The sequence below is a fragment of the Pinus tabuliformis genome, chromosome 4_2 (genome assembly GCF_031772625.1).
Source record: "Pinus tabuliformis cultivar Carrire ecotype Pingquan chromosome 4_2, CPIR1, whole genome shotgun sequence".
Classification (NCBI taxonomy): Eukaryota; Viridiplantae; Streptophyta; class Pinopsida; order Pinales; family Pinaceae; genus Pinus; species Pinus tabuliformis.
In genome coordinates, this window is record NC_142304.1 from 557,291,655 (window position 1) to 557,306,334 (window position 14,680).

At 35.9% G+C, this 14,680-nt stretch overlaps 1 pseudogene; it reads right to left on the reverse strand.

Moving 5' to 3' along the window:
* Positions 1–6,368: 6,368 nt before the first annotated feature.
* On the reverse strand, positions 6,369–7,127 carry LOC149170476 (alpha,alpha-trehalose-phosphate synthase [UDP-forming] 5 pseudogene; annotated as a pseudogene).
* Between the last annotated feature and the right edge of the window lie 7,553 nt (positions 7,128–14,680).

Consider the following 14,680-nt stretch of genomic DNA (forward strand, 5'->3'; position numbering starts at 1 on the left):
TGAAGAGATTTTAGATAGTGCATGGAGGAATGCATTAACTATTGAGCATGTAATGAAGTTAGAAGAAATTCTAAATGGTGCATAAAGTAAGGTACTAATAATTGAACGTTTTTGTAAAAAACATTTTCATTAAAAGATATTATCATTATAAATGAAATCACTTATGACTTTTGTTCAAAGTTGTTGCAATCAAGACGTTGCTTCTTTAACATATAACCAAGAAATAAATTATTATACAAGTACAAAAAGAAAAATGTCAATTCATCGTATATGCTATAGTTGAGGTATGTTATATGTATAAAATGAAAACTTTCAATTCATTGTATATATTAAATTTGAGATATTAGTATATTCAAAGGCATGTAGAAATAATATAATAAATGTTAAATAAAATATTGAGATAGAAATGTATGCTTTTAGGTATTCGCTACTCCTCTTAAGGATGAGTTGAAATTTATTTATTTATTTTTTATGATGGTGAATTGGTAATTCATTGGAGTAATTTGGGCTGCCACTATAACACCAAGAGTATATCCAACAATCTGTAAGTTAGATATACTAGGATTTTATGACTTAGCAAGCCGAGACTCTGTAAGGTTGGGGGAATCTACGTCTTGAGCCTTATCACAATGGCCCCCATGGTATTCGAAATTGAGTGGAGGTGACAACATCCCGTTGAAGAGAATTTATAATTTGCATGATTATTGATTATTGTAAGAGCGGATATGCTTTGAGATGTACCAAGAACAATGTAATCAGTATTGAATATAATTTAATGAAATATTGTATCTTTTTAAAAAACATATAAGCAATATAAATATACTTCTTCACGTACATTTTCTTTTGACTTTGTGTGTGCTTTTTTTTATTAACTTCAACAATTTTATTATTCTTCTAGGACATACCTACTATCTTTAACTTGGTATACTTTTTATTTTTCATAATTTTTTGATACCACTGCTCTCAGAACTTCTGCTTTTGTTCCTATCAATAGTCTTATGTTAGAGCTACAAAACATTCCACCATTGTTCTTGTTTCCCATTTCCCCTTGCCACCATCACAATTCTTGATTTTCTAGGTTCGGTATTCATGTTTGGCTGATTAGTTTAAGATTATTTGAAGATCATTCACTAAGCATTGATTTCCTTGTTTTTGGTTTTTCAGGGTCAGCCATGTCTAGGTTGAAATTGGATGGAGGTCTAAGTTTTGTCCACTGATTAATCATGTTTTTTAAAAGGTTAATGAACAATAACTATTTTAGATTTTGGAAATAAAATTAACAAATAAAATGGGAAAAAGAGTTGATATGATTACACTGAGGATGCACATTATTATCAAGGGATCTTGGATCTGTTGAGAAACCAAGTGTAGTGTAAACTAGCCTTGATTTCTCTTCTTGATAATTACTTGTGCATGCTATTTGCGTTCTTATTACTTATTATGTTCTCTTCATCAAACAATTATAAAAATGTTCAAAACAAAAGGATCACAAAGAAACAAGGGACACCAAAAATCATGCTCCAAGCCAGGGAAAAGCCACAAGGGGGAAAGCTCAACAATCCTCTTATAGAATTAGATGAAAATGAGCTATCCAAGACCCAAATCTGTCACCAAAATGTCAAGTCGAACCCTCTCCCAAGTCACCTCCAAATATGGTCAACACTAGTCAAAGTCATGATGATCAAAAAGTCCAAATTTGTCATCTTCCTAAAATTTCGGTTCTGTCCTGAAATTTCGGCCTTGAAATTCTGGGCGTAGTTGTCACAGAAAGTCGGCCTTCTCGATAGAAAATTATAGTCCACACGTGAGTTGTCATTAGGTCAAATATTTTTCCAAACATGGAATAATTCATCTTGCTTTTGAATTCATCCTTCTCTCTTGTGACTTGCTTTGACTCCTCTTCTTCGCTGGTTTCAAATGTTTTCTTGATGATCGAAAATTATCAGCTCTAATAGGGTTGAACTTGCCTCTAATATATAGCCGTCCAGGTGGTCGAATATGTGGCTCTTGGAGGCCCACGCTAACATGTTCCCAATGAGGGTTGGCTTGACTATTTTGGTGGATGTTGGCTCTATAAAATTCTTTCTTTTCTCTTACAAAAAATCTAAATTGGACTTGACTCAGATACATTTTCTATCCGAATCATAATAAATGCTTGACTCTTTGACTCTATAAGCATGAAGAACATGTTTTCACCAAAAATAAATTAATAATAATGAATATAATAAATATGTTAATGATAAAAATTACATTTTATTACATTATAAAGACCGACACTAGTTACATTTTCAATGTGATCTACATTACTAGTTTAAAGAAAAAATTATTTAGCTAATAAATAAACTATCTAGTAAATATCAATGTGGAAAACATAGAAATAAAACTATGATGCTTTCATTTGAATTATTACATAATAATATTATTATTTTCAAAATAAATATTTTTTATAAATATATATCATACTTGAAAAATAGATATTACATTTTCACATTTATTACAAGTCAAAACATCAAATCCTTTTGTAAAGAATATGTATGGTTTAAAAGAAAACTAATTACCCTTTTTAATGTGTTTTTCTTTCAAATTTCACTTTCACAAAACAATTATCTTAAAGAAAGTTCTTTTAGAGTATTTATATTTTAAATAATTTAAATTATAAAAATATGTACTAATGTCATACCTATATGTTTAATATAAGTTGTGAGGCATGCAGGAAGGGTAGAAGATAATAATTCAAATTATAAAAATATGTACTAATGCCATACCTATATGTTTAGTATAGTTGTGAGGCGTACAAGAAGGGTGGAAGATTGAGAAGATGATAAGAATTAAATAAAATTTATAATGACCTTAAATTAACTCCAATTGTTTTAATTTATTTTATTTTATTTCCATTAGTTATTTTATTTATCCAATGATCTTGTCTTGATTAGGGTCTTCATTGTTTTTATAATTTTTGACTCTCCTCCCTTAAAGTTTGATTTTGATTATTTATTTATTTATTTTAAAAACTAGTTGTTTAATAATATTTGTTTTTAATCAATTAATAAACTAATATCAGAGTTTAAATATTATTTTTCAAAAAATAGTAATATTTGATTTTAATAAATTAATTTAAACATTGTTTTTCAAAAACTAGCAGTTTAATATAGCCGTTACATATTAATATTTTAATAAATTAATAACTAATATCATTATTTAAATATTATTTTTCAAGAACTAGTAATATTTGGTTTTAATAAATTAATTTAAATATTAATTTTCAAAAACTAGCCATGTAATATAGCCGTTATCTATTAATATTTTTAATAAATTGATGAAATAATATCATTATTTAAATACTTTTTTTTTTTAAATCTAGCTGTTTAATATAGCCGTTACATATTAATATTTTAATAAATTAATAAACTAATATCATTATTTAAATATTATTTTTCAAGTAGTAATATTTGGTTTTAATAATTTAATTTAAATATTATTTTTCAAAAACTAGCTATTTAACCATTACCTATTAATATTTTTAATAAATTAATGAACTAATATCATTATTTAAATATTTTTTTTTCAAAAACTATTTTTTAATATAGCCATTACTTAATAATATTTGTTTTTAATATATTAATAAATTAATATTATAATTTAAACATTATTGTTCAAAAATAACTGTTACTTGAAATTATGTTTCTACATTGCTCTCTATTTAAGCCTAAATTATGTCTCTACATCGCTCTCTATTTAAGCCTTCACCATGGTCCGTCTCTTCATCTGGTCCCAATGATGAACCACACTTGTTGGTTCGAAACGCGTTGGCCAAAAAATTCTCCCATGTGATTTCTACTGAAAGACTTTGTTTAATTCATTGATCATAGAAGCTTGAATACAGAAACCAATTGTTTTTTGTTTTGTTTTTATTTAAAAATTGTCTACAAATACAGATAAAGTACACAATCTATTATGGTATATCCTCATGAAGAAATGAATCTCATCATAAGAAATTCTTTATAATTTTTTTTATAAATTAAAAGTATCTTGTTAAAAGTCGGTAATCTCTCATTCCAAAAAGTACCACACCATAACTCTTTTCTTGTATTGAAATCATATTAATTTAATGATGTCTATCATCACACACTTGGTAGCCTGTATGCTAATTTGCATTCTTTGTTCTTATATTTTGCATATAATACAATGATGTTATATTTCATAATAACGCTTCAATTGATTTTCTCTTTAGTCCCAACACCTTTATGAAAGATCTACAAAACTATGGCTCATATATAATTCATTTGCTTTAAATAACTTTAGGACTATAATTCAAAGTGTTGAACTTAAATTCGTTATAGTTTTGAAATTATGGCTACATGAAAGATTTTGTGTATATATTTGTTAACTTATCAGTTTGTCTTTATTAGTCCCTGCCATCTGGCATTCGGCAGGGACTATTGTAATCGATCGGGTCCGAGATAGCATTAGTTTCAAGTTTTATTACTGTGTTATACTGTGCTTATTACAAAGTTTTCAAACGCTCTCAAACGCGCTGTGCCGGATAACCAAAGTTTTATTTCGAACTTAACTTTTGCCATCTTATTTGGCCTCTTCCCGAGGCGGAAGAGGCCCGACCATAGCTTAAATTGGTTTTAAGCCTGCTGCATTCTCGCTAACCGTCAACGGGTTTGTTTTAATGTTAACATTAATTCGATAGGTACAAATGCTAGAGATTAATATTGCTTTTTCAGTGATCTCATAGATATACAGAAAATAAAACAAGTGGCATGGTTATGCATGGCGGTACAAGTGGCAAACTAATATCGAAACTGTTCTGTTCATCAAACCTATTTCCACTTTCTTTACCAGAACTATTCATCAAACCTGTTTCGCCCTGTGAGGGAGGAGAATAACCCATGGCACTTAAGATGCAGGTTTGCTTTGAGGGAGCTGTTTCGCCCTGTGAGGGAGGAGAATAACCCATGGCACTTAAGATGCAGGTTTGCTTTGAGGGAGGATGCTATCTTAGCTGTTATCATACTCCCTGTTCCATTTTGTTTGTCAGGAAAGCCTCTTTGCTACTGGTTTTGGATTGCTCCAAGGCAGACCGTTCCCAGAACCTCTAATGCTCTCTGCAACAGCTATGTTTCTGCGGTGAGATACAATGAACAAGGTGAGATAAATAGTTTTTTAAACCTGTACTGCTTTCATACATGAAACTGAAATCTACATTTACTCTTCTGCATTTTACTGGATATTTTTAGTTCTGCAATTAATAGAATTTTCTTTTTTCTGGAAATTGCAAGTAGCGCAAGCAGCTCATAATCTGCAATTTTTTGTTTGTTACCAGTTCTTACCATCTGAATTGCTTGGTCCATCTGCTGCTTCTGAGCAGCAGATTTCTGCTCCTCAACAACAGTAGCCGCATGGATTTCTTCTGTGTGTAAAGCCGCATGGATTTCTTCTGTGTGTAAAGCAGCTTTGCTCTTAAAGGTTTCTCCCTAAGACAAAATTATAAGATGCCGATCAATATTGAACTTCAAAATCAATTTTCCAGATTTAATATTTTTGCGAAATGTTAGAGCTGGTTGAAATTTTCAGAAAATAAATTTAAAGCAGGTAAATTTATGGAATTCTTGAAAAGAAACGACTCCTTCACAGGCATGCTCTTTTACTCCTTTTCTCCAAAATATTCATTATTTCTGCGTTTAATGACGGCAATACGCCTTAAAGAACACCACAGGCATTTTCAATGTGGTATACTAGCATCGGCTTATGAAATTTAGGGTCTCTTTCATCAAAATTGCACTGTAAAAACTACAGTACTGGTTATTTTCGAAGATCCAAATCAAATAGAAGTTAATTTTACTAAACTAACAGTAATTAATTGCTCTATATAATTTATGATTCAAGGTGATGTTCTCTTACCTCAGAGCTTTGAAGCAAATGCCGTGTAGTATTCATAAGAGATCGAAATGATTCGTTGTTAGAACTAAAATTACTCATGTTCTGCGTTCAAATTAGACGTTTTTTCAGTAAAAGAACTAATAATCTTGATATACATGAAGATAATCCCAATTATTTTCAAATAAACAAGCAACCGAAAGTTATTCCCTGTTTAATAACAAATTTTACCGCCTCAAAGTTGCCCGTCATGAAGACAGCCGTCTTCCGTCCATCTTTTTCCAGTTCCTGCACCTTAAGATCGACCAACCGTAGCCACGGAATTGAAATAGAGGTGAAAACATCTTTCGCCTGTAGTCAAGTTTCACATAAAATATCCATAAAATTAAACAGACCGCGGTATATTCTACTGTCACTTCTTTAGAAAACTTAATGATAGAATTTTAAAACTGTGTAATGATATTTACAGTGAAAGTTTCAAATTATGTACTCAAAGTGAGCTCTGCAACTTGAGCAGATAAATTCCATGCTGCCTGATCAGAAGCTGTGGCCAGACCCTGAAGCATTCTTACGACATCCACAGTATCATCAAGATAGTATTTTGCTTTACTGGGTTTCTGACCAACTGTGCATGCAAATACTTCTGCTATCGAAGAAAGTGTAGGTCCTGACATAGCATTTGTGATACCCTCAAACATGTCCTCATCTGACCTGTCATCTCCAATGCACAGGACAAAGTTTGGTCGTTTCCCTCTCTGCACCATTGTTGTCCTCATCTGACCTGTCATCTCCAATGCACAGGACAAAGTCTGGTCGTTTCCCTCTCTGCACCATTGTTGACAGAAGGCGCTCTGCTACTAAACCTTTGCTTATGCCCTGCAGATCCATCAAAATAGATAGATAATGCAATCAGATTATGAGCTACTAAATGATCCTTGCTCCAGAACAAAATATTGAAAAATAAGTGCAGCCACTGTTTGCAGGGATTCGCTTTCTCAAAAAACTTGTAATAAAAACTACCAAATCCGCTACTCATATGCCTTCTCTGTCGTAGGGATCTACTCATATGCCTTCTCTGTCGTAGGTAGCTATGGATCAGCGGCTGAAGCAGCTTAAGATCCCTCGCTCTGTTCCGTTTCCCTCCCAAAAAAACTAGGCTCTAGCAAGAGAAACAGCGGCAAGACCAGCATCACAGCGGCAGGACCAACATCACAGCCATGCCAACAAACCACCAGCCTCATAGTCGCTGGAATGATACTAATGTCACAGATCATCTCCCTGCTGCCAAGCACATGGCTTGCATGCAATGCACGTGGTAAGGGAGAGAGAAAGTGGCTGGTCCTCATAAGTTGTCCAATACTAACGGACTTCTATAATGACTTTAATAATTTTGGTTCCGTTTATGACGACGTGGATCCGCTGTGCGGTATCTTGATATCTCATACCTTGGGGACTCTTTCTTATTATTTCTTTTTGGGTGTATCAATGCAATATTGTATATTCGTGACTTTGTCATTTTGGTGGTGTGCAATATGATAGACTGCGATCACTTTGTTTGTTGCATTATCCACTGAACTCTTGCATGTGTCAAGCCTTCTATTGCATTGGCGGATGTATAATCTTGTCGACGGTGCATATTCAACTATTGTGGCGGTGCATATTCAACTATTGTGGCGTATCCCAACGTTAATATATCAACAATCAGTGTCAATGTATTTAATATAGGGTTGGTTTCATGGCTTCTCATTGCATATGGCGGTATCTTGATATCTCATACGTTGCAAAATACATTGATTTCATTGTGAGAGATTTTAACATAGCCCCGTAATATGTAGTGTTTCAACCCTTTGTATTCGCACATATGCTATATTTTACAATGCATGTGTGACGCTTCGTCTTCCTTCAATAAATTTTGTGATGCATGCGCTCTTTTTATCCCTTAATGCATCTTTAAATGGCCTTTTAATGTTGTCTTTTGAATACGCTGGCTTTGTATCATCCCTTGTGTCGTTGAAATATATTTATGGTTTGTTCTTTAATATATTGTCAATTGGGAATACGCTACTGCGACCTACAAAAGAAAGGGTAGCAAAAGAGTGCAATTGGGGATTGCAGGATGAAAGGGTTGAGACTCCATAACTCTGACGTGTGATTATGCGACCACGCCTTCGAGTAGGGGTCAGATTCGATCTGGTTATCTCTCTAATGCGCAGTTCAATGTGTTATTGCTCCAGTGCAAAGTTATGTTTGATATATATCTCAACGCTACTTAGTATATGGCACCATCACATTAATTCAATGCAATAGAGTATCCTCACTGCGGCCCTTCGATATGCAGCTCTTTTCTAGCGCTTTGCGAATTGTCATTTTCACATGTTCTTTCATATACGACCACCGCTTGCGATTTCAACAACGATCAACACTCCTTTGGTATGATGCAAACGTAACCATGCGGTTTATCACTTCGCCATATCGTTTAGAATTCCCTTTACTGAGTTTAATTTCTCTCGACTGCGACTGTAATGTTGGTGTCGGTTCTCTCTTCCCAGTGTATCTTGTATGCCCATTTCTACGACACGTCATTTGCCTTTTATTCAATGTAGTATCTTCCCCTTTGCAACCACATTGTAATACAATGAGACCCAATGTATTGTAATGGAACATCGATATTAAATTTTAATGCCCTTTCTATCTGTGAATTCCAACACACCATTTATAATTATAACAAGGGAAGCTATCCTTACAGAGTCTTTTCATTGGATGCTGGAAGTGATTCTTTATCTGGTTGGCCAGCAGGCGGACTGAAGTCAGCAATGAAGCTCTTTCTGCTAATAACCTTTCCTGTTTTACCTGTACTTTCGGCGAACTCCAAACGAACAATATCAAATCTAAATACTGAGAAGTCTATGTATTTGCGAACAACAACATAGCTAGGGGACCTTGGATGTGGGCTCTGCTCCATATGACCCTACCCCTAGGCAGGGACTAGTTGCCTTGCAACTCATCTTGTTAACTCAACGAACCCACAACACATGCGAATAGATGGTAGCAACTTTAACATTTTCCACGCTAACACAAATATTAATAATGTTTATAAATGGTCATCACATCCGATGTAGGATCATCAAATTTTATGAAACATCGATGAACTTCTAGAGGTTTCCATTTGCGAGCGGAATAACTATCCACTAGCCACGTATGTGTTTTCCGTAACAATGATGCCAAGGGTTCAGATTGATTTCCACAAAATTGATGGTTTGGATTAAGTTAGGGTTTCCAAGAAAGTTTAATGACTAGTGTAATTTGGCAACATCAGGGTTCAGATTGATTTCCACAAAATTGATGGTTTGGATTAAGTTAGGGTTTCCAAGAAAGTTTAATGACTTGTGTAATTTGGCAACACCGGTTTTCAATTCGTCTCTCAAACCCTCTCAACATGTCACTTCTGGCAGTTAGGGTTTGACCTAATCGTTCGTAATGCTCACCGCTCTTGTAGCAAAATGGTAGCAAATGTATGTAATTCCTTCATTTCCTTGCACATGGCTCCTATATGTCATTTACTAGTGGCATGACTTCGCCCATTGTCAAAATGTAAGGGTTTTCGTATGAGATTGTTCTAAGTTCACCTCCAAGGTATCATATTCTTTTTAAAGAGTTCACAAACATCACTACCATCTGAATTCTTATCTTTTTGCACCCTTTTATGTTCTAATTGTTTGATTATTTCTGAATCTAAATTGTAGGATACTTATGATGGTTAACTAGTATTCCTGTGCGAATGGAATTTTGTACCTCTACAACATAGAATACTAGGCCCTTTTGGTAAGTGTCGTCGTTGGCATTATTATTTTTTTAGGCTTCTTACAAGAAGTTCCTATCTCGGGATTCATTATATTTATTTATTTATTTATTTATTTTGATGTAGGAGCATCCGAGTGAAGATCTGACAGTTGGGAGATGTTTTTTATTTTCATTTTTTTGACAGATAGGGAGGAAAACACTTCAAGTTTTTGTTTCATTTAGTTTCATTTTGTGTCATTTAAAATTAAGGCTGACTCAACCATTGTTAGTTTTTAAATTAGACAAAATAGGATTAGTTAGGAACTTGGTTGAAGAAACTATTTAGCAACTGAAAAGTAACTGATGAACAATTCCTCAAACTGTAAAGGAACTGCTAATATTGTATTGAAAAGGAAAAATCAGAGAGGATGGAAGCACTGCCATGCATAAAGGAGAAAGAGCTTAGAAGTTGTAACCCAAAATTATTTGAATTTCTATGATAGTTAACAATTCAAAATCTGTCATCTAGTAAAGTAGATTAAACTTTATTACGTTCTCTGTATATAGATGTTTTAGGCATCAAAATGAAAGCAAGACAGTGAAACCATTTTTTTTCCTCAAAAGATTCGAACAAGCATCGACAAGCATCTTGTAACAAGCAGCATTTCAAGACTGAGACTCAAACAACAGCACATAGATTTCTTTTCTCAACAAAACAGACCCCACATACTATTACATTCTGCATTTAAACAAAAAGCATTTCCATTACATGGCATTTTCCTTTTTCGTTCAATAAAAATTCACTGTACAAAAATTTGTAATCTGGAAATCGTGGAGGGTTCCACACCCATGAAACCAAAACACATTACAATCCATAGGCTAGGCCTAAATCTAATAGCGAGGGCACGAACACCTCAGAGATCACATACAAACACAAAAGGACCCAAAACCTCAAGGGTATAGCTGAATTGCGGACAAGAGCAAGCAACAGAACAATTGCAAACTAGACACACAACTAAGCAAGCAAGAAACTGCTACAGCCATGGAAAGACCCTACCCGGGTTTCCCTAAGCCCGCGAACAGTCCCCAGGACGAAGCTATGGAGCAGTGCTTCCCTAGAAGGGCCTGGACACCACCACAGAGCAGGCCAGTGGTCAGTTTGAGCCACGAAAGTAAAAAAAACAACAGTGAATAGCCAGTGAAAGGGGAATGAGGACTTTACCTGGAGAAGGACTGATTTCGTGATAGAGGGCGAGAGCTGAGACCCACAACCGAGGGTTTCCACCAGTGGATGAGCCATGGACACATTCTCCTTGCTCACCAAGGGGCCATAACATTAGGATCTTTAAAAACATGGAATGAAATTGAAATCGGAAGGAGGAGCTTACTTGAGATTGAGGGCGCCGAGTTGTATTGTGCGATAGCCAAGTAGGGACCTGAGAGTTGCAGAGCCGAACCATAACCAGACCCAACATCAACAAACAAATCACCACAAACAGAGTAGAGACGAGCTCGAAACAAATAACGGAGACAAACAGGCTTGCGAGAGGAAGAAGACCTGAAACCCTCCAAACATCAGAGCAGTAAGTCGCCACAGAGAACAAGTAGAGGCACAACAATGACAGACCACGGAGAACGAGTAGAGGCACAACACAAATAAACCACAGAGAACCAACAAAGCACAGTAAACCGCCATACGGAGAAAACAGGGCAAAACACTTACCATCCATTGCAAATACTAGGTGAAAACATAGAGCACTCGCAGAGCCAAACCATCGCAAAGGAGAAATGACATCCAAACACCCTTGGTGAAAGTGATAACCCTTAGTGGAAAGCCCGAGGTCGGTAAAGAGGGCGGGAAACAAACATTAAACCGCAATAAAGACACACACCAAAACCATGCCACCAAACTTAACCCAGAAGCAAAGAATTAAATGGTCACAGCCATGCGTCCCTCCTGGGGATCACCACCAATTTTCTTCATATTTTCCCTAACGCGAGGAAGTTGTTTGAGGGTAATGTTCCCAGTTACTTTTCCTCCATCATAAAATATTTTTTTAGCGAAATCTTAGTTTTTTCAACCCTTTTCTTATGGATATTTGGTGTCATTACGCATTTTTATTAACGTTTTATGGCTAGGGGTTGCGTTTTCGAGAACCCTTCAGGGTTACATAAAGGATTCTTCCTCTCTGTCAAACTCTAGAGTTTTCCATAAAACTCTTGATGTTTATACAGTGTAATTGAATGTTGTGTTTGGGGTTTCAGAAATTATTGAAACCCTCATGTATTCATTCCAGAAATTGCATTGTTCTTTCTTTTGTATCTTAAGAAATTAGTTTATTAGTCTAACTTATTTCTCTTGCCACCTTGCCAAACAGATTCTGGAGCGACTGAACGTATTCTCGAGGTAATTTATCTTCACCCTACTATTCTTAGCAAAATATTTAACTCATTAATATATAAATATATTTTTCTTCACATATATCCATATTAATTTTTTGAATGGTTTAATTGTTTCTATAGGTATTCCATAGTTGCTTTTATGTTGTTCGTATTTCTTCATGGCTTCAGATTTACATCTCCAATTCGTCCACTAGTTAACATCTTCCCTCTAGTTAATATATTCCCTCTTGTTTGGTCCTATAATATCTCATTCAAATATTACTATTTCCAGAGGAATTTCTCTCTATATATGAAAGGCCTCTGAGCCTAAACAATTATTAATAATCTTTGGTGCACACAAGGCCATTTCTATTGGTTTTTATTTGACTGAGCTTTGTCAACTATATATATATATATATATATATATATATATATATATATATATATATATATTCATATATTCCAGGAAATTATAAGTTCTGATATATTGTTTTATAAAGGAATACCTGGAGAATTTCTTTAAGATTTCTATAGTATATCAATACACTACTTCCATTTGTGGTATTTATTTGTATTTTATGGTAGTCTCTACCTGGTTCTGGACAACTTTCCTTTGTTAAATGTTATATCTCGATTCTTCTCGTAATCCTCCTCTGTTGTTGCCATATTGGTCATCTTTAGATTAATAACAGAGCTAAACCTCTGGGTCTTATGTTTCAGTGCCTGACCAGCTGTTCATTTATTTCCCATACTATATCCCGATTCAGCAATCTACTTTCTCAGCTAAGCTAGCTTTTTCTAAATTCGAGCCTCCCTCGATTTGCAAGAAATTCCTTCCCGAGTCTTCTGATTGCCAGGTATTTTGTCAGAACGGGTCTCTTTCCTCTTAATTGTCTTCACCTCATCCAGGCTTTTCTCTCAGATCCGGACGACTGTGTATTTATTTCTAGGCCATTTGCCCCGATTTGGATATCTTCCTAGGAATCCTTCTCTCCCATCAAAGCTTGGCGGTAATTTTGAACACGCATGGAGGGTGGGTCCAACGCATTGGCCACGGAGGCCATGGTTTGGGCTGCTATCCTGGCCAAAAAAGAATGGGGTGGCACCACATCATCGAAGACTGGCAAGCTACCTTGGACAATGTGGTTATTCAATCATCTTTGTATGATGTTGACAGGGATAGAGTTAGATCTCAGCAAGCTCTGCGGGAACACACAGACCACTACAATAGGGCCCGAATACTAGTTAAGACCACTCCTCTGCCAGCTGCTATTAAATTAGACAGCGTCCACCTGACTGAACGTATAGAAAGCTTCCAGGATTTCGCTTTAGTTGGCCGATGGCACTTCTCTGATATGGATGATGCCACTATGCGAAAATGGCTTGAGACACAGTGGAAGCCGCTAATTGGATACCTCCCCATTATCTCAAAACTCATGAAAGAGTGGTATTGCTTCCACTTTTTAAACGTTGGGGATGCAAAATCAATCAAGTCTCGGCCTTGGGTTCATAAAAGGAGTTTTCTTGCCCTCCACAGATGGTACATAGGGTACAATCCATTGAGAAACACCCCCTCGAACAACTTGATCTGGGTAAAGCTCCCAAATCTCCCCCTGGAGATGTGGTCGAAGGAAACCCTTACAGAGATAGGTAACTCCATTGGCAGATTTGTCTACATCGATCCATGGTGTCTTAGGGAAACAGATAAACGCATCGCATGGATTCTCATTGAAAAGGCCTACAGGGGTGGCTTCCCCGACCACATAGAAATTTCATGGAGGGATTTAAAAATAAAACAGCGACTTGACTTTTGGGGCATTCCCTTCAGGTGTTCTGCTTGTCATAGGACAGGACATCTCATAAAAAACTGTCCTAGACACCCGATTATTAAAAGCAGAATGCTTCATGAAAAATCCCGGGCGGTCGCTTCCCTGTCCTCTGAAAAGGAAAAGCCATCTCCTCCGGACAGTTTTAGACGGGAAGATTTGGACGATGCCCAAGAATTCAATAATCTGGCAAACAGAATCAACCTGTCTCCTCAGTATTTTTCACAAGATCTCTCTCTGGGTCTTCGCTCCAGACCTGAATGCTCATCTTTGAATGGTTTTGACGTGGAAAAAGATACACAATCCTTTCTGTGTTCGCCCGCCCCCCGATTTCGCCCGATGATAGAGCTATTCCACCCCCCCCGTTCTCCAAACCCAGGGACTTTACAGTGGGCTCCCAATCCATCCTCATCTCATCATCCTCGCCTACGCCCGAAAAGGTCTATAATCCGTCCTCGAAAGGCAAAGAACCGATGATTTCTGCCACCCCCTTAAACTCCTTGGTCTCATCCCCAACTAATCATTTTGACAATGATTTAGATCTTCTCCTAAGTAAGAAATCTCTTGAGCTGGAGCCCTTAACCATCCATAAGCCTCGTAAGCCTTCGCCTCCTCTCATCAGCCTGAACTCTGCAAAAAATATTACAGTAAGGAAAAAATACAAAGGAGGGAGTAGACATTTTCGGGGAAAGACTAAGGATGCAGATTGTGGAGTGAGGAACCTTTCCCTTATGGATGTGCCCATCATAGACATGTCAGAGTATCAGCCTCTTAGAGCAAGCACAGCTGAAAAGCCCCCCAAATGA